This window comes from Balaenoptera physalus (assembly GCF_965194825.1).
Source record: "Balaenoptera physalus genome assembly, chromosome: 5".
Classification (NCBI taxonomy): domain Eukaryota; kingdom Metazoa; phylum Chordata; class Mammalia; order Artiodactyla; family Balaenopteridae; genus Balaenoptera; species Balaenoptera physalus.
In genome coordinates this window covers 145,163,353-145,184,805 of record NC_138884.1, presented here as the reverse complement: position 1 = coordinate 145,184,805, position 21,453 = coordinate 145,163,353, and positions in this window count along the sequence as shown.

Below are 21,453 nucleotides of genomic sequence, written 5' to 3'. Positions count from 1 at the left end.
TTTTAAAACTTTTTTTTAACATCTTTATTGGAGTATAATTGCTGTACAATGGTATGTTAGTTTCTGCTATATAACAAAGTGAATCAGCTATACATATACATATATCCCCGTATCTGCTCCCACTTGTGTCTCCCTCCCACCCTCCCTATACCACCCCTCTAGGTGGTCACAAAGCACCGAGCTGATCTCCCTGTGCTATGCGGCTGCTTCCCACTAGCTATCTATTTTAAATTTGGTAGTGTATATATGTCCCTGCCACTCTCTCACTTCGTCCCAGCTTACCCTTCCCCCTCCCCATGTCCTCAAGTCCATTCTCTATGTCTGCGTCTTTATTCTTGTCCTGCACCTAGGTTCTTCAGAACCTTTTTTTTTTTTAGATTCCATATATATGTGTCAGCATATGGTATATGTTTTTCTCTTTCTGACTTACTTCATTGTGTATGACAGACTCTAGGTCCATCCACCTCACTACAAATAACTCAATTTCGTTCCTTTTTATGGCTGAGTAATATTCCATTCTATATATGTGCCACGTCTTCTTTATCCATTCATCTGTCGATGGACACTTAGGTTGCTTCCATGTCCTGGCTATTGTAAATAGAGCTGCAGTGAACATTGTGGTACATGACTCTTTTTGAATTATGGTTTTCTCAGGGTATATGCCCAGTAGTGGGATTGTTGGGTCATATCGTAGTTCTATTTTTAGTTTTTTAAGGAACCTCCATACTGTTCTCCATAGTGGCTGTATCAATTTATATTCCCACCAACAGTGGAAGAGGGTTCCCTTTTCTCCACACCCTCTCCAGCACTGTAGTTTTGATTTGTATTTCTCTAATGATTAGTGATGTAACTTTAGAAAAAAACTTGCTTCAATGTGAAAAGTATGCTTTTGTCTTTTCAGCTGCCTATATGTGTCAAGACCAGAAGAAATTTATTTTCAAATGTGATGATAAATCAGTCAATACGGTGTCTCTAATTGATAGATTCAGAACACTAGTGTCTTTTGGACTCATTTCATATTAAAACAAAGCAAAACCAAAAACGATTATCTGTTAGTTGCCTGAGTGTTTGTTGCCCACTGAACAGCAAACGATGCATTCCTACCCTCTCCCTTGAATTCATCTATTTTGGGGGGGTTGGGGGGTTATATGGCTATTGTGTGTAGCTCCAGTGGTGAATCATGATCAGTCAGAACCAGTCATGGAGATCTTTTTGTTAGCAGTTGGTCCAGGGCGTGGTATATGACCCATTTTTGGCCAAGAAGATGTAAGATGGAAATCTAATAATCCTAAATATCAAATAAATATCCATGAGTTCATACTGACATAAATAAATGATTGAATAAATAAGTAGACGGGAAGAATAGACAAATTTCTCCTGTAGAAGAATTCCAAATAATTTATGCGGCTACCTTATGTTTAAGGAAATAGAGCATAATTCCCTCTCCTCAAGTATGGACTGTGCATTGTGCCTTCCTTTCAAAGAGTAGACTGTTGGCGGGGGGGAGGGAAGAATAACTTTTCAGGGAAAAATCAGTACTAGTTTTGCTGCTGTAACAAAGTACTACAAACTTAGCGGTGTTAAACAGTAAAACTTGATTATCTCACAGTCTGTGGGTTAGAAGTGTAACACTGGGCTAAAATCAAGGTGTGGTCAGGCATGGGAGCAGGGCTACATTCCTCTGTGGAAGCTCTAGAGGAGAATCCAATTCCTTGCCTTTTCTGGCTTCCAGAGGTTGCCTGTATTTCTTGGCTCATGACCCCCTTCCTCTGTCTTCAAAGCCAGCAAAGGCCTGTCCAGTTCTTCTCACATCATATCATCCTGAGCTGCTTCCTTCATTCCATCTCTTTAGAAAACTTATTTCCATTGGGCAACCTTAATTCTCCTTTGTTATGCAACCTAAGATAATCACAGGCTCCAGGGTATAGGACAGGGACGTATCTCGGGGTAAGCTGTCGACCGCATCTGACAAATCCTACCTCAACCAGGTGACCCAGGATCACATCAGTAGTGACGAGTCAGGTTGATAGCATATGTGTGGACTTGATATGTGGTAAGAGTGTTACTTTACCCTCCCCCAAACCCATAACCCCAGTCTAATCATGAGAAAAACATCAGACAAATCCCAGTTGAGGGACATTCTGTGAAATACCGGAGCAGTTCTCTTCAAAATTATGAGAGGTCATTGGTAAGAATGTAGACAGCTTGTAGAACCTGGACAAAGTAAGGAAACAAGATTGTCCCCTAGAGCCTCCAGAAAGGAACAAGCCCTCCTGACACCTTGATTTTAGGCCAGTGAGACCTGGATTGGATGTATGACCTACAGAACTGGAAGAGAATCAACTTACATTGTTTTAAGCCACTAAGTTTGTGGTAATATTTTATTGCAGCAATAGAAAACTAATATAGTCATCCAAAATAGGAGGAGTCTGAGAAACTAAACTGTCACAGCCAAGAAGAGCCTCAGGGGGCTTGATAACTAAGTGTAATGTGATGTCCTGGATGGATCTAGGAACAGAAAAAAGGACGTTAAGTAAAACCAAGGAAATCTGAATACCGTATGTACTTTAGTTAATAATGTATCAATATTAGTTCAATAATTGTGGCAAAGGTACCATATTGATGTGCCATATTATTAATATTAATAATAAGAGGAGTGGTATGGGGTACATGGGAACTCTCTACTATCTTTGCAATTTTTCTGTGAATTTAAATCTATTCTAAAATAAAACGTTTATATAGCAGAAAAGAAAATAGGAAGTAAATATCAGTATAATATCGTGCTTCAACGCTTGTAGGTGGAAATATCCAAATGGATTCTCTAGATAACTGCTTATTACTGACTTTGCGTAGGGGTTCAGTAAAGGATATAGAAATGAATCTATAAGGACCCTGTTCTCTAGGAACTCAGGTTTTACTTGGGAAGGCATGTTTATGAGTTGCTATAATCTTGGGGGAAAGCAGTAAGTACATACAAGCCACAGGGCTGAAGTTCAAAGGATGTTTGGGTAAGAAAAAAATTTACTCTCACTGGGGGCGGGTGAGGTCACAAAGGACCTTGTGAAGTGGGTAGCGTTTGCCTTCTGCCTTGAAGAGACCCAAGGTTTGAGTATACACCCTGGAAGAGAAAGGAGAGGGCTGAAAATCCAAAAGTATTAGAACAAAGGTCTAGCAAAAGAGAGTGTTAGCAGGAAGTCTGCAGAATGTAAGTGCCTCAAAGACTGGAATTATGTCTATCTTGTCCGTCATTGTATCCTCATTGCTTCCAACAAAACACACAACAGTGATTCCACGAATATCTGTTGATTAAGTGGAAGGAAAATAGTTGGGAAGTAAGTTGTAGAGAACTTGCATGCCAAATTAGTGAGTTTAGCCACTTAAAGTTTTTGAGAAGAACATGATTTGAGCTGTACTGTAGAAAGATTAATTTGGCAAAAAAAGAAAAAAATGCAATTTAGGCTGAAAAAATGCAGATTAGATAGAAAAGGAGAGGAGGGAAAATATTAAATTGTGCAGGCAAGAAATTACAATAATATTAATCTTATTTATTTGCTAACACTATCACTAGTCTCTATTAAAAATTAATTTGATTTTTATTTATATCAAATTAACCCATATTTTAATAAGTCAGAGATTTATAATGAAAAATAACAGACTCTTGCTCAAGTCAAACCACCCAAGGTCTCTGTATCAGAGGTAACAACTTTCACCTCTTTTACCTGTTTGTTCTAATAGCTACCTCCTTATTTCTAAATTTCAAATGCTTTTCTCTAGTTCTTGATTTTAAAATTTAGATAGTATCTTTCTCATATCAACCTATAATACCCTACATTCACTCCCATAATTCCTTTCCCCCATTCTTCTCATGAACATATTTTAACCATATATTGAATTACTATTTGATAATATATTAATCATATATCAAATTGATATTTGATGCTTTTATTTTATGTTATATAAATACTGTGCATGGCAAAGCCACGTGGACTACTATAATTATTGTTTCCTTTCTTATACTACTTTTTGTTTTTAGTGAAGGTAATAACTGCCTTGGTTTTTGTTTGCTTAGTTTCCTATGGCTCTTTCAATATGAGCAAGCAGTCCAGGAAATCTAATACTTTTCTAATCAATTTTTTTAAGATTCTACATGTAAGTGATATCATGTAGTATTTGTCTTTCTGTGTCTGGCTTATTTTACTTAGCATAATGCCCTCCAGGTTTATCCATGTTGGTGCAAGGGGTAGGATTTCCTTCTTTTTAAGACTGTATAATATTCCTCTGTGTGTGGTGTGTGTGTGTGTGTGTGTGTGTGTGTGTGTGTGTGTGTGTGTGTGTGTTTATCACATTTTCTTGAGCCATTCATCTATCAAGGGACACTTAGGTTACTTATATACCTTGCTTATTGTGAATAATGCTGCAATGAACATAGGAATATTTCTTCAAGATAATGATTTTATTTCCTTTGGATATATACCCAGAAGTGGAATTGCTGGATCATATGGTAGTTCTCTTTGAAATTTCTTGAGGAACCTCCATACTGTTTTCCACAGGGGCTGTACCAGTTTACATTCCCTCCAAAACTGTACAGGTGTTCGTTTTCTCCTCATCTTCACCAACATTTGTTATCTCTTATGTTTTTGATAATGGACAATCCAAAAGTGTGAGGTGATATCTTACTGTTGTTTGATCTTCAATTCTCTGATGATTAATGATGCTAAGCGTCTTTTCATGTACCTGCTGGCTATTTGTATGTCTTCTTTGAAAAAATATCTATTCAGGTCATTTGCCCATTTTTAAAATCAAGTTATTTGCTGGATGATTGCTGGGTATATGTCCAAAAGAAATAAAATCTAGTTTCAATCTGAAAAAACTTCATACTGTTTTCTATAGTGGCTGTACGCCAATTTTAATCCACTTTGAGTTCATTTTTGCGAGCGGTGTAAGATGGGGGCCAATTTCATTCTTTTGCGTGTGAATATCCAATTTTCCCAAAACCATTTATTGAAGAGACTATCTTTCTTCATTGAGTATTCTTGGCTCCCTTGTCGAATATTTGTTTATCATATACGTGTGGGTTTATTTCTGGGCTCTCAATTCTGTTTCATTGGTCTATATGTCTGTTTTTATGCCATTACCATACATTTTGATTACTATAGCTTCATAATAAAGTGTTAAATCAGGAAGCGTGATGCCTCCATCTTTGTCCTTCTTTCCTAGGATTTCTTTGACTATTTCAGATCTTTTGTGGTTTCTTATGAAATTTAATATTGTTTTTTCTATATCTGGGAATATGATATTGGAATTTTGATAGGATTTACATTGAATATATAGATGGCTTTGGGTAGAATGGACATTTTAACTATTAATTTTCCTGATCTATGAATACAGGATATCTTTCCATCTTTGTGTCTTCTTTCTTTCATCAACGTCTTAAAATTTCCAGTATACAGATCTTTCATCTCCTTTGTTAAATTTATTCCTAAGTATTATTATTTTGGTGCCATTATAAATGGAATTGTTTTCTTGATTTATTTTCCAGATAATTAGTTGTTAGTATATAGAAATGCAACTGATTTCTGTATGTTGTTTTTGTATCTTGCAACTTTACTGAATTTGTTCATTAGTTCTAACAGTTTTTTGTGGAGTCTTTAGTTTTCTGTGTATAAGATTGTATCATCTGCAATCAGAGACCATTTTACTTCTTCCCTTCAGATTTGGATGACTTTTGTTACTTCTTCCTGCCTAATTGTTCTGGCTAGGACTTTTAATACTATGTTGAAAAGGAGTGGTAAGAGTGGGGACCCATTTGTCTTATTCCTGATCTTAGTGGGAAATCTTTCAACCTGTCACCACTGAGTATGATAAATGTGAGTTTGTCATATATGCACTTTGTTATGTCATCTATACCTAGTTTGTTGATGGTTATCATAAAGGATGTTGAATTTTGGCAAATGAGTTTTCTGCATCTATTGATATAATCATATAATTTTTATCCTTCGTTTGGTTAACACATTGTATCACATTAACTTGTAGGTGTTGAGCCATCCTTACATCCCAGGACTAAATCCCACTTGATCGTAGTGTATGATCCTTTCAATGTACTGTTGAATTCAGTTTGCTAATATTTTGCTGAGGATTTTTGCATCTTTGTTCATCAGGGATACTAGCCTGCTAAGGATCTTTATCTGGTTTTGGTATCAGGGTACGGCTGGCCTCATAAAATGAGTTTAGAAGTATTTCCTCCTCTTTATTTTTTGGAAGAGTTTAAGATAAATTGGTATTAATTCTTCTTTAAATGTTTGGTAGAATTCATCATGAAACCATCTGATCCTGGACTTCTGTCTGTTGGGAGATTTTGATTACTGATTTAATCTCCTTACTAGTAATTGGTTTGTTCAGATTTTCTGTTTCTTCATGAGTCAGTCTTGGTAGATTGTATGTTTCTAGGAATGTATCCATTTCTTCTAGGTAATCTGGTTTGTTAGTGTTCATAGTAGTTTCTTATGATCCTTAGTGTTTGTGTTATTAGTTATCATGTCTCCTCTTTCATTTCTGATTTTATTGATTACGCTCACCCTAGTAACTTCTAAATTCACTGTGATTTTTCTCCAAACCACCATTGAGTTTTCCCTTTTTTCTCCTCTGGTATCCCCTGACTTGTATCTAACACAGCCAGAACCCTGGAAGTAAGCACTATGGTTCAGACAGAGAAAGCTCCAGGAAAAGCCTGGCTTGAGGGGCCAAAAATGAAACTTAAAATTCTTAGAAAGAGTGAGAAGCCCCAATCCACTACCTCTCTTACTTTTCTCCCTCTGTGCCGTCTCCTAGGCAATCCCATCCAATATTTTTAAAGATTTCAGCAAATATAGTGCATAATCTATATATTACCTAGTGGGACCTAAGACAGGCTCCTTAATCAAATATATTGAATTTTCTGCAATGGAGCATGAATATTCACATACTAAGAGGGGTAAATAAAGACTACTATTAGTTTTATATATTTTAAAAATAATTTTTATAACAAAGTAGTTCAGATAATGTCAAGGTTTGCTGCCAAGTGAGTATTTTAAAATTTAGTTGTCAGAAATTTTGGATTTCGGTGTTACAGATAAGGCATTATTGAATCCTTACCTCTCACTTGGACTTTGAGGGTAACTAATGCCTCCAGTTCCTTAGCTTTTCTGGAGTTTCTAGGTATGAACCCATACATGACTTACTGACTTCTCCCTCTGCAAACTTAGTGTTGTCTTTCTTTGCTCTGTTAAGTTAGTCTGCTTTCCATCTTCCAAAATTTGGTTGATATATCTCTTCTGCTCTTTATCTTCTATAATCTTTCACCTTGTATGTGTTTACCTGTTGTATTCCTTAACTTGCTTCTTAGTGGGCTTTCAGGAATGAATGGAGATCATTGGATGCATCCAATCTGTCATGTTTAACCAGAATCCACATGTCAAGGTTAAGTAGGACCCAGAGATATAGATAAAAAAATGGTTTGCTAATGATAGGATTCTGCAGTTCTGTAATGACATTTCAGTTAATCAAGAGAAGGGAGTTGCAGAGCAATTGGTAAAGGACAATAATTTCTTATGGTTTTATCACCTGAAGCCCCTCAGAGATGGAATTTCTATTTTAGAGGCATCCACAAACTCATTAACTCCCCCTGACTGTAGTGGACTAAGTGGTACCCTGCCCCTCACCTCCCACTCCCCCCTCGCCCCCCCCCCCCAAAAAGATATGTCTACAACCTAGCCTTCAGAGCCTGTGAGTATTACCTTATAAAGTAAAAGATGAGATTAAGTTAAGCATTTTGAGAGGAGGCTTTATTCAGAATTATCTGGGTAGGCTCTAAATGAGGAGGTTTGGAGTTAGACCCACACAGAGAAGGTGACGTGAGGAGGGAATAGAGAGAGAGGGGGCCACAAACCAAGGGAAGCTGATGGCTACCAGAAGCTGGAAGATGCCAGAAATAGATGTTCCCCTAAAGCCTCCAGAAGGAGTGCAGCCCTGCGCATGCCTTGATTTTGGACTTCTGGCTCCAGAACCATGAGAAAATGCATTTCTGTTATTTTAAGCCCCCCAGTTTGTGATCATTTGTTACGGCAGCCCTAGGAAACCAGTGCACTAGCAGTGCAGTATTGTATTGTCTTCCCTGAGTGAGAGCAAGGTCTCTTTATGTGAGACAAACATACATGGGAGTTATTTTATTTATAATTTGAGGCAAGTTCGTTCTCTTCTGTGGGCCTCAGTTTTAAAACCTAAAAATTAGGGTTGGTGGTCAGTGATTTGAAATGCCTCAAAATCTAAAATACTCTTGGTTTGTACAAATCCTTATATGGCAGGGGGGAAATGGACCTATTTGTATCATCCATGTAGTGAATATGTAAATAAATCCCAAATGAAACTAATACTATTATTACTACCTTGGGATGACTTTAAAGAGCAAGCAATTTTCTTCTTTTCTTTTGGAATAGCTATTTAGATGTGCTTGTATATTAAAGCAATAGTATATTTTATATTGGACAACTTGCTTGATTTGTTAGGAATACCCAATCTAAGTTAAACTTTTAATGTAAAATTTGATGTACATAGACTAGCCTACTTTAACAGCCATTTATATTAATCTTATAAAGAAATTATATGAAAATCAAATTTATAGTGGCTTTTTAATCCCCGTTTTAGTTGTCTAGATTGTTGTCTATCTACTCTATAAGGCTTTTCTTAATTTAAAATTTAATGGATGGCTGATTCAATCACAGAAAATTTTTTTTTTAATTTATTTATTTTTATTTATTTTTATGGCTATGTTGGGTCTTCGTTTCTGTGCGAGGGCTTTTTCTAGTTGCAGCAAGCGGGGGCCACTCTTCATCGCGGTGCGCGGGCCTCTCACTATCGCGGCCTCTCTTCTTGCGGAGCACAGGCTCCAGACACGCAGGCTCAGTAGTTGTGGCTCACGGGCCCAGTTGCTCCGCGGCATGTGGGATCTTCCCAGACCCGGATTCGAACCCGTGTCCCCTTCATTGGCAGGCAGATTCTCAACCACTGCACTACCAGGGAAGCCCAGAAATTTTTTAATGTTCATGAAAAACCCATTTGACTTTATTGCCAAGTTCAGAGGCCTTTCTCCTTCTTGCTTATAATCTATAACCACAACAGCCTTTGGTCTTATTTCCTTTCATGCTCTTAGGATCTTTGATTTTTCTTTTTAAAAACTATTTTAAAGGACTTCCCTGGTAGTGCAGTGGTTAAGAATCTGCCTGCCAATGCAGGGGACACAGGTTCGAGCCCTGGTCTGGGAAGATCCCACGTGCCGCGGAGCAACTAGGCCCGTGAGCCACAACTACTGAGCCTGCGCGTCTGGAGCCTGTGCTCCGCAACAAGAGAGGCCACGATAGTGAGAGGCCTGCGCACCGCAATGAAGAGTGACCCCTGCTCGCCGCAACTAGAGAATGCCCTTGCACAGAAACAAAGACCGAACACAGCTAAAATAAATAAATTTATTAAAAAAAAATTTTTTTTTAAATCTAAGAAAAAAAAATCTCTCATCTAACGTTTAAAAAAAAACCAAAAAAACCCCGATATGTTGTTCTTTTAAATGACGCACAAAAAGCTGAAAGCTCTTTAGTAATCCTTGGTGATCCTGTGGCATTCCCTGTGGCTAGTTTCTCTCAGGGTAGAGAAGGATCTGGGTCATATCCACTGTCTAAAGTTGTGCTAAAGTTATGTCAAGGGCATACTTACATGTGGGCCACAACCGGCTACGTGGAACTGCAACACTTCTTTCATCAAGGCAAGATCCAGAAACTAAACTCTCTTGATAGTACTTGGTGGAAAGTCAATTCACCCAAGAAAACTCAGGGACAAACCAACTATTCTCAAGTTGATAAAGTGGAAAAGGGGCTACACAGCTTCCAGGGAGCGTAAGCTATGGAAAGTTCCGAGTGCTGAGCATTGCACCAGAGTCTGTCTGGATGACTGGAGCAATCACGCATGGGCAGGAAACAATATTTTTTTTTTTAATTTTATTTATTTATTTTTGGCTGTGTTGGGTCTTCGTTTCTGTGCGAGGGCTTTCTCTAGTTGCGGCAAGTGGGGGCCACTCTTCATCGCGGTGCGCGGGCCTCTCACTATCGTGGCCTCTCCTGTTGTGGAGCACAGGCTCCAGACGCGCAGGCTCAGTAGTTGTGGCTCACGGGCCCAGTTGCTCCGCGGCATGTGGGATCTTCCCAGACCAGGGCTCGAACCCGTGTCCCCCGCATTGGCAGGCAGATTCTCAACCACTGCGCCACCAGGGAAGCCCCAACAATATTCTTTTGAATAGCCCATTAAGTAACTTTGGGGCCCGTATTTGGGAGGGGCAGATAATGTGAACAGGAAGCTGTATTTCAGGATATTTACTTATGGCAAAGCACACATTTGAATTAACATTCCCACCCAGGATTCACTGTGTATATGAGTTCAGGTGAATTTTGCTTACGGTATTTAAAAGTTGGTTAAAAAATCACATAGTCGAGTAGAAGTGCAATTGTACATATGGACTCTTTTAAGACCTGCTTCTATCACAACATAAGCATTTGTGAGCTCCTTTAATGTGGTAGAAATACAACTATTAATCCAGACCTCTACACTTTCATTCTCAAAAAAAAAAAAAAAAAATATCCTGAGTTCTGTTAGTTGAAAATAACTTGTATAGTTCCATGCATCAGATCTTCTTCAATTACACAGCTGTGGCAGACTACACCTTAGCTCTCCGGAGATGCTCAAATATAGGTTTTGCTATACAGACAGACATGCCACAGAGACTGCAAGTACCCTGCATTTTGAGATTGATGGCATGTGGCTCAAATTTAAGAAACACAACAAACAATTTTTGTGTTTAAAATATTTGTTATTTCACATGCAGTTTATAACCACAGTACCTCAACCTTAATCCAATTATAGCTTCCAGTATCATCTTCATAGAGAGGCCTTTTGGTGTCTCTGTGGCTTAACGGCTTAGCCCTTAAAATTCTGGAATTTTATAGTAGAGTATCTCTAGCTTGCTGTGGGCCCAGAGTCAAGTTTCAGTTTCCTTTACTTATATACTTCACGTGTTTCTTCTTGACCCACTTTACATTTTTGTCCTTTTAGGTGGTAGTGTAATAACTAAGGATAACCCAGAGGCCAGATTCTTTGCTCCCTTGCCTGTCTGGCTGGCCGGCACTTTGTGGAAGAACATGATGTTCTCATCACTCCTCAGCCTATAAAGAAGATGATGCAGCCCTTGCCTTTGGGGGCCTGCAGCTCTTTTCTGCTAACCTCTTGGAACACTTGGCAGTGGTACAGTGAATATGATGTGTGCTTCCAGGTGGGACCCATCTTCCAGTGGGGGTGATTCACCATATAAACCTGATGTTAGACTATTTATGACCTTGAAACAGAATCAAAATTGTCTTTGCTTTATCTCTGTTTGGGAAACATATTTTGGACCTTATAAAAATACATATAATATTCTCATCGTCCAAAAGACACAACTTTGACAGAGTCTTGACTCCAGCTCTCCTCCTCCCTTGTTTTAGAGTTATGCGAAAAGTGTAGTGGCTTTATATTCATTTTTAAGTCTTCCAGCCAAAATCATTCACATCTGTACTTCCTGAGTATTGGGCCAAGCTAGGCCTGAGAGAAATTATCCTCATCATTTCAAGTTCTGAATATTATATATAGGTTATAGAAAAAGTCATAAGGGTAAATAATGTTCATCCATCATTACCACATATATTTCACAGAGTTTTCTATTGCATGGAATTAAATTTCAGGTTATGTAGTTACTATAAATAAGGAAAGGATAAGAGCTAACATTTACATGGCATTTTCCAAACATTAATTAATTCAACAGCAAAATAAATATTATACCTTGTGACAGAAAACTGCCAAAGTTTTATAACTAAATTATTGATTACTTGAGAAATGTTTTAGTTGAGTGGTGATTAGATAAGCAGGGTTAAAAAAAGAAAAAAAGGACTGCACTGCAAAGTGTTCTTTTGTTTTATGTTTGTATTGAATAACTCAATGGGCCCAGCTGTTCACAGGGAATACACCTGGTAGTTTAAGTTAATGCAGAGGTACTCACACAGTTGTAGGCACATAGTAGCCAGCTCATACACTTCAAAGAGTCAAGAAAAGTTTAAAGCATTACTTAGAGGTAAACAAATTCGGAACATAGGTCAGAGACCAGTGATTTGCTAAGGGAGGATAGATGGTAAGGGTATCGGTTTCTCACGGCTGCTGTAACAAAGTGCTACAGGCTTAGAACAACAGAAATTTGTCGTTTTCCAGTTCTGGAGGTCAGAAGATGGAAATGGGTCTCACTGGTGTAAAATCGAGTTATCAGCAATGATACATTTTTTTCTGGAGGTTCTAAAGGAGAATGTGTTTTCCAGCTCCTAAGGCTGCTGGCATGTCTTAGCTCCTGTCCCCGCCCTCCCCCACCCAAGCCCCCTTAACAGCAACGGCTGCTGAGTCTTTCTCACATGGCATCATTCAACACTACCTCTTCTGCCTTCTTCGTCCACCTTTAAGGACATTTTACATTGGACCCACCTGGATGATTCAGGATAATCTTGCCATTTAAAAACCAGGTCGTTGGCAACCTAATTCCAATGCAGTCGTAATTCCTCTTTCCCATGTAACCTAAAATGTTCCAAGATTAGAACATAGACATCTCGTGAGAGGGAAGGCTTTACTGTACCTACCACAGCAAGGTGATATGATATAGTCATGTGATATAGCAGAGTGCCCACTCAGGACTGGCTCTAACTTGACAATCCTTATCCAAGTCTCAGCTTATGTCTTCGGGGTCTCTACCTTAATATACTTGGAGGGAATTACCCAAGTCAGAAACCTGAACACCATCTTTAAAAATTCTTTTTCCCACCCCTTATATCCAATTTTGGCACTAAGATCTGTTAATTTTGCCTCTTAAATATCTCCTGAATTTCTTCCCTTTGTTGCATCCCTTATGTAACCTTAGCTCAGATTCCCATCGTCTTTCACCTGAATAATTGCCTTTAGCGAGTGTTCATATTTAAAGTCTCTACACTTAGTCCATTTCCGTTTCGCATTCAAGCATCAGGATGGGCTTTCTAAAACACGAATATGTTTATGTCATTCTCCTTGTTAATGGCTCCCGCCCTTCATAGCAGTGATTCACATCTGGGTTGGGAGAATCGGAACCTTATTTTTTAATTTTTTAAATTTTTAAATTTTTTATTGAAGTATAGTTGATTTACAATGTTGTTTTTCAGGTGTACAGCAAAGTGATTCAGATATATATATATATATATATATATATATATATATATGATATTGAATATATATGATATTGAATATATAAGATATTGAATATAGTTCCCTGTGCTATACAGTCAGTCTTTGTCATTTATCTATTTTTTATATAGTAGTGTGTATTTGTTAATCCTAATTTATCCTCCCCCCACTTTCCCCTTTGGTAACCCTAAGTTTGTTTTCTGTCTGTGAATCTATTTCTGCTTTGTAAATAAGTTCATTTGTATTGTTTTTTAGATTCCACACATAAGCAGTATCATATGATATTTGTCTTTCTCTGTCTGGCTTACTTCACTTTGTATGATAATCTCTAGGTCCATCCATGTTGCTGCAAATGGCATTATTTTATTATTTTTTATAGCTGAGTAATAGTACATTGTATATATAAAGCACATCTTCTTTATCCATTCATCTGTCCATGGACATTTAGGCTGCTTCCACGTCTTGGCTATTTTAAGTCATGCTACTATGAACACTGGCGTGCATGTATCTTTTCGAATTAGAGTTTTCATCACACAAAAAAGAAGCTTCTTAAAAGGCATTCTGAATTATATAAATTTCCACTCGCCTGCCCCAAGATTCTAAGATGATTTAGAGATCATGCCCTCTCCCTCTCACTGGACAACCATTTGAAAATCATTGTGTGTGTATCTGGTACACTAAATTAGCACAACTGTGGGATGCAGAGTAATTATTTTGTTCTCCATGGTCTCTTAAAACTTTTCTCTATGGGGCTAGATTTTCCTCTGCTCAAGATGGAAACTCCACCATCTATTTAATCTTAGGAAATACAAAATCATAGGATCATCAAATACAGCTGGAGAGAATTACCCAAGACAGAAACCCAAGCATGAACCTCTCGTCCTCACCACCTGTATGAAATGTGTCCATCAAGAGCTGTCAATTTTGCCTCTTAGACATCTCTTGAATTTGTCTAGTTCCACATTGCAGACAAAACTTCAACTTCATTCAGGTTAGAGCTATTCCCCTTTTCCTAGGTAAGGCCAACTGTAGAAAGCTTGCAGGTGGGGAAGAGTACGTGGTCAGCTTTTTCTTTCTGTGCTAGTTCTCCTTCCCTCAACTTAGGAACTGTGACCCCTGATCCTTTTGACTAGAGGAAGAGCAGGTACGTGAGGTGGAAATCTCTTACTTGACTGGTCTATACAAAACCTGATCTCAGACTCTCAGGACCTGACTGAAATTGAAAGCTCCTTCTTCTTGGGTGGTAAAGTTGTGAGTCTTCTGGGAGCTCTCATTTGCACTCCCCTTGATGTAGGTGATAGACTCTTCTCTGACTCTAGGGACACTATCATATGATATGTGACACTGTGCTGAGGCCTGTTTCCTGGCTGGGTGATCTTATAATAAAGGAGCTCACACGTGACCCACTTCTACTGATGGGAAAGACTCCAACATACTTTGTGTCAACCTCGTGTGGGAGTTCAGGCAACTGAAATCTGCTGCCTTTCATTCCCTCCTCCTGCCTGGAACAGCTAGCTATCCAGCCCCACTCTGCCTTGTGGGATTTTCAGGTGGAAGGCAGACTCCAATCCACGCTTTACCCCAATAGCAAAGACACCTATCCATCTCTCTGTTGAAGTTCTTTCATTAAGGTTGAGTGAGGGGTGGATGAGGCCTTTCTCATAGCAAACCAACCCACAGGTAGTTCTTTCTGGGTCCGCAAGAATTTTCTCCAAAACTCCTCCCTTTTATATTCTTTGCATGAGTGAGAGGCTTAAGAGTCTCTAGTAAGTACTTTTATTATTAGGCTTTACTTGGTGTGATGGTTCATTTTTTGTGTCAACTTGGCTGGGCCACAAGTTGCCCAGATATTTGGCCAAACATTATTCTGGGTGTCTTAGGATGCGACTGACTTTTAAATCAGCAGACTGGGTATAGGAGATTGCCCTCCCCAGTGTGGGTGAGCTTCATCCAATCAACTGAAGGCCTGAATAGAACAAAAAGGCTAATTCTCCCCTGAGTAAGAGAGAATTCCTCTTGCCTCGCTGCCTTTGAACTGAGACTTTGGCTTTGTCCTGCCTTTGGACTTGAACTACACCATCGGCTCTCCTGGTTCTTGGGTCTTTGTACTAGAGCGGGAACTGTGCTATCTGCTCTCCTGGGCTTTCAGCTTGCTGACTCATATTTATACATCCTGTTGGTTCTGTTTCTCTGGAGAACCCTGACTAATACACTTGGAGATCTATCTCACGATTAATTTTGCTTTGTGATACTTGTTGCCTTATGTTCTCAGCCAAACTTCCATTTGAACATTCTGAGAAGTGTTATTGATAGGAGTTTTGTGCGATGCATGTGGACAGTGTAGAAGCAGAAGGGTGAAAAACTCTTTCCTCCAGATCTGTGCTGTCCAATACAGTAGGCACTAGCCATGTGTGCCTATTTAAATTTAAATGTAAAACAATTAAGTTAAAATTCGACTTCCTCCGTGGCACCAGCCACATTTCAGCACTCAAGAGCCACAAGTTCTAGTGTCTACCCCATTGCATAGCACAGATATGGAACATTTCCCTCAACACAGAAAGTTCTATTGGACAGCATTGTTCTAGATTGTCTGCGAGTGCATGAGACAATATGCCAGGTCTTTCCTTCTTCTGACCAAATGACCATCATTCTCTAGCTCACACGCTAATCTAGGCATGGAGAAAAGTTTACTACTCTTTGTGTTTCACCCGGATCGCTTTCTCTCCCTTCTTTCTTTTTCCATCTTTCTTGCTCGGTTTCTTACTCCACTGAAGGGTCCTTTATACTGTGAAACTTTCTTATTTCTAGGAGGAGAGATCCTTCCCTTTGATCTCATGATGTCCCATCTATACCGCTACTCTAACACTTATTTATTATCGGATTAAATTGTTAGTGCTCATGTCTTGTCATTGGGTTCTGAACTTCTTAGAAACAGAGACTGTTGCTGTTATGTCTGTGTACCCACCTACCATAGTACCTGGCGTGAAGAAGACACTCAAACCTACTTGTAAATGACTTCCTGACACTGAGCTTCACTACGTTCAGAACCACTGGATCCATCCACTCCTGGTCCAACCTAGAATCTATCCTTAATGCAATTACACCTAAGGCCCATCATTAGTCTCATATAATTTAATTCATGACCTAGTGTTATGGGTTAAATTGTGTTTTTCCGATGTTCCTATGTTGAAGCCGTAACCCACAGGACCTCGGAATGTGACTGTTTTTGGAGAGAGAGCCTTTAAAGAGATAATTAAGTTAAAATGAGGCTATTAGGGTGGTCCCCAATTCAATATGACAGGTATTCTTATAAGAAGAGGAAATTTGGACACACAAAGAGACGCTAGGGATGAGGGCACAGTGAGAAGGTGGCCGTCTGTGAGCAAAGGAAGGAGGCCTCAGAAGAAGCAACCCTGCTGACACCTCAGCCTTCTGGTCTCCAGAACTCTGAGAAAATAAATTTGTGATAGTGTGTTATGGCAGACCTAGCAAATAAATATACCTAGAAAGACATCCAATACATTCAAGTAATTTTTGCAAGTATTGGTACATATATGAGTATGTATAATTAGGATAGAATAATTTTAAGAATTTGGCAGGAAGCCAACTTTAAATCCAATTGAAGAGGTTCCTACTTGGCAGAATGCGTTGCTTGGTACCCAAAGCTCCATGCTCAAGCTTGGGAGGACTTGACTATCCCCCTGGCTGTCTCATCTTGTTTCTCTCGAAGGATGGCAGCATTGGGATCTTTTATGCTAGGTCTTTGTCACCATCAGGAGAGCTTCTGCTGCTTTCCTAAAATGCCTGTCTCCTGCATTGCATCCTCTCATGCAGTGATTTGATGTTGACCTAGAATTACAGCCTCCACTTCTTTTAACCCCCACGTAGTATCAGATGGGACAAACTATGGTACAGGAAGGAAGAAGCTTTCAGGGAGCAAGGTATCCAGAGTCCAGAGTCACAGATACATATGCAGTTTGTATCCACCTTCAGAAATTAGATTTGAAAACCCAGAGGGGCCAAGCTAACAAATAAAGCAATGAAACATGTGGGATAATAAAGCAGAAGATGATGAAGTGTTGAACAAGAATTCATTCTGATCTGCACAAGATTTCAGAAAGACATTTAGATCTGAGGGATGAGCCAGAGGTGGCAGCTGAAATTTATCTGTCTGTCTGTCTGTCTATCTCTCTCAGCTTTATTGAGTATAATTAACATATAACATGCTTAATTTAAGGTATACAATGCAGTAATTTTATATGTGTATATATTGCAAAATGCTTACTACAATAAGGTTAGTTAACACATCCATCACCTCACATAAATTAAAAAAATTTTTTTTTTTTAAATATACTCTCTTAGCATCTTTCAAATATATAATACAGTATTGTTAACTGTAGTCATCATGCCGTACATGAAATCCTCAGAACCTATTCATCTTATAAATTATAACTTACAGTTTGTACCCTTTGACCACCTTCACCCATTTCTCCCACTCCCTGCCCCTGGCAACCACCAATCTGTTCTCTATTTCTATGAGTTTGTTTTTTTTTTTTTTTTTAAGGTTCTACATGTAAGTGAGATCATACAGTATTTGTCTTTCTCTCTCTGACTTATTCAACTTAGAACAATGCCCTCATCCTTGCTGTCACAAATGGCAGGATTTTTTCTTTTTTTTATAACTGAATAATATTCCTGTGTGTGTGTGTGTTTGTGTATGCCACATTTTCTTTATCTATTCATCTGTTGATGGACACTTAGGTTGTTCCTGTGTATTTTGTAAACAATGCCTGGAAGCTGGAATTTAAATTCTAGCCTGCCAGAGATTTCTGATTCAGAGGAAGGAAGAGATTTAGCGCTAGAACAGATCTTGACTCTGAATTTAGATCTCTCTCTTGAACCAGTCTGACCCAGTATCTATATAGCTTAAGCATTTAATGTACTAGACTTGAACAGTTATAGTCTTTCTATAGATACAAATGATTTCAACCATGTCGTTTATTATAGTTGTTCTTCTAACTTCTAGTGAGAAAGTATTAGGATCTCTCTAAAATTTTGATCCCCCATTCCCTACTGCCTGGTGTAAACCCCACCACTGTTAGAAAGAGTGCTTTGGCTATCTAATTCAATTGAGAATGGAGGGGCTTCTAAAAGTCCCAGAAATCAGTCACAACAGCTTTCTCTCTTGGGCCATCTTTTTGGGACACAGACCTGAACTCCAGCTCTGGTCTTTCAATATAGAGAAGTTCATTAAGTTCACTCTGTGGGCTTGTCATTCTTGATTCTATGTGAATCACATGCAGAACTGGTTCATGATCACATGAATTTGGTGATTCTGTATGAATCAGAGTCTTTAATTCTGTTACTCCAGAAGGAAAAATGCTGGTGGGAATCCAGCATGGACACCAAAATGTTATTCTAAAATTCATGTTTTAGTGCCTTCTTTGTCTATGTCTGGTAACCACCAAATGGCATTGTAAAGATTGTCTTGGGCCTCCCTGGTGGCACAGTGGTTAAGAATCTGCCTGCTAGTGCAGGGGACACAGTTTCGAGCCCTGGTCCACGAAGATCCCACATGCCACGGAGCTACTAAGCCCGTGCGCCACAACTACTGAGCCCACGTGCCACAACTACTGAAGCCCATGTGCCTAGAGCCCGTGCTCTGCAACAAGAGAAGCCGCTGCAATGAGAAGCCCGTGCACCACAACTAAGAGTAGCCCCCACTCACCGTGACTAGAGAAAAGCCCAAGCGCAGCCATGAAGACCCAATGCAGCCAAAAATAAAATAAATAAAATAAATAAATTTTTTTAAAAAACAACTTAAAAAAAAAAAGCTTGTCTCCTTTTCAGACTTTAACTGCAGAGAAATGTATGGACTGGGTGAGATGTGTGTCTATATATTTAGGTATAAATGTCTGTGTACTTATACAAGCATATGTCATAGAACACATATTTAACTTTTTTTTTTTTTTTAAGCTAACACACACACACACAAGCTTACAGGCTACAGACTCAAACTCATGTAAATAAAGAGGGATATTTGCTGTGCATCTAAGTTCATTATTTCATTCCATCTTCACAGGGACTTTATGAAGTAGATAGTAAAGTCCTAATTTTCCAGATCCAAGGTCACCATAAATAAGGCTGGCTGCTATTAAAACAGTTCTCTGTGAATTCACCCAACAAAGGTTAATTCTCGCCCACAAATACTGATGCAGAGTTTCCTAGTTGGGTAGCTTTGCCCCAAGTGGCTACTGAGGGATTAGAGTCCTTCCATTGTGTGACTTCACCATGTCTTGAGAGTTTCATTTCCAGATGCACAGACTCCGGAGAGTGGGTTTGAAAAATTACTTGGAATATTTTAGGAGCCTGGCCTTCCATCCCTTCTGCCCACGTTGCATTGTGTGCTGTCAATCACATGGCCAAACTAACCGTGAGGGAGGCTGGGAAGCAGAGGTGTTCACAGGTAGAATGAGGTTCCTGACCCCTCACACAGCCAGAAAGTAAAACTCTGGAGATCCCAAAACCTACCTTCGAAAATATGTTTGGCAAGATCACTTTGAAATTCTACAGGCGCTTTAGGACAATATGAGAATATTTCCAAACCTCTTCACAGGCGTTCTGGTTTATCAATGTAGAGATTTTAAGATACTTCATAATTTTTCTAGGGTAATTATAATCCAAAAAGAAATGTGACCTTGGCTGACACAAAATCTTCAAGAGACCCCACTCTTTGAAGTAAACCGTTTAAGTCAACCATTAATTGTGCTTTTCATAAAATACAGGTTAGGTGATGTGGAGAAATGAATATATTTATTGGTGCTCAAAGTAATTTTTATATCATCATGAGATTTCTTGGTAAGAAGTTCAGGGAAGTTGTATGCATAAAGTTTCTTATTTGTTAATCTAACGTAGGTTGACCCCTCCAAACTTGCGTGCTCTAAATATTACCTTTATTTTCCCAGTGACTACTGTACGCTTTTAATTTTTGTAATTATTTTAATTATCGTTAGCAGTCATTTAGAGAGGCCTACTATACTTCACATAACTAGTAACTTACAAAATGCGAAGATTGGTAGCAAGTAAAGTATATCATATCTGACTCGCTAGGTGGTTGTGACCTAGGGGAAGTTACAGGGTTTTAATCCTGGCCTGATTGTTTTGCTGTGTGATCTTGGGCAAGTTATTCTAACTCTGCAAGCCTCAATTTCTTCATCCATAGAAGGAGAATACAAATATCTGACTCTTCTGGGGAGGTCTATATGAGGTAATATATTTAAGGCACTTAGCACAGTAATTGACAAATTGTTGCCCCCAATATTAACTATAATAGTAATAAAAACAATCATTGTGCATGTTATTACTATTATCTTAGTTTCAATTTTTTCCTCTGTAAAATGAAGGTAATAATACTTTCACTGCACTGAGAAATAAGTGAGCTGTGTATAAAATATCTGATACGCGTTAGGAAATCAATTGAAATTATTTCCCTATCCCTTTCTAAACACAGCAAAACCTGAATTTATCTCTCCATGAGTTATAGGATCTTTGACACTGTTCTGGGTAAGCCCTTTAGGCTCTATGAGAACCCTTTAATTCTGAATTTTAGAGAATATTTCTGTAAATTTTCAATGTGGGATGAGTGATTCTTGGTGTTCAATATTTTTTGTCCAAGACCTTGCCCCCATTATTGGGTTATTGAGTTGGCTGTACCAGTTGGAAACGATACCAATTGTGAACAGTAGAAAGTGTCCAGTGGGCAGTAACATTTCTATGTGTTTACATGGAGTTAGGTTTGTCTGACTCTGAAGCCCATGCCCTTTCTGTATAACATTCTAGAGAGAAATTTCCTTCCTGTTCTTTATTGCATGTACATAAGACGTCTGTTTTCTGTTATGGGAGCCATATAACAAAAAGGTAATGATTTGTTGACGTTCCTAGATTTTCTCTGTGCTGCGTTCAGATTCAGCATTCATGGTATGCTGCCCTGGATAATATTCATTGCCATTACCCAGGGCTGTAATGAACAAGCCCTCAGTGGTTTGCCAACAGCATTGGACACCCAAGTCAAGAGGCTGGCTGTCAACTGCAGCAAGCCACAGTCCTGCAGTCACTGACATTTCTACATCATCTCTGAGCCCTCAAACTGAA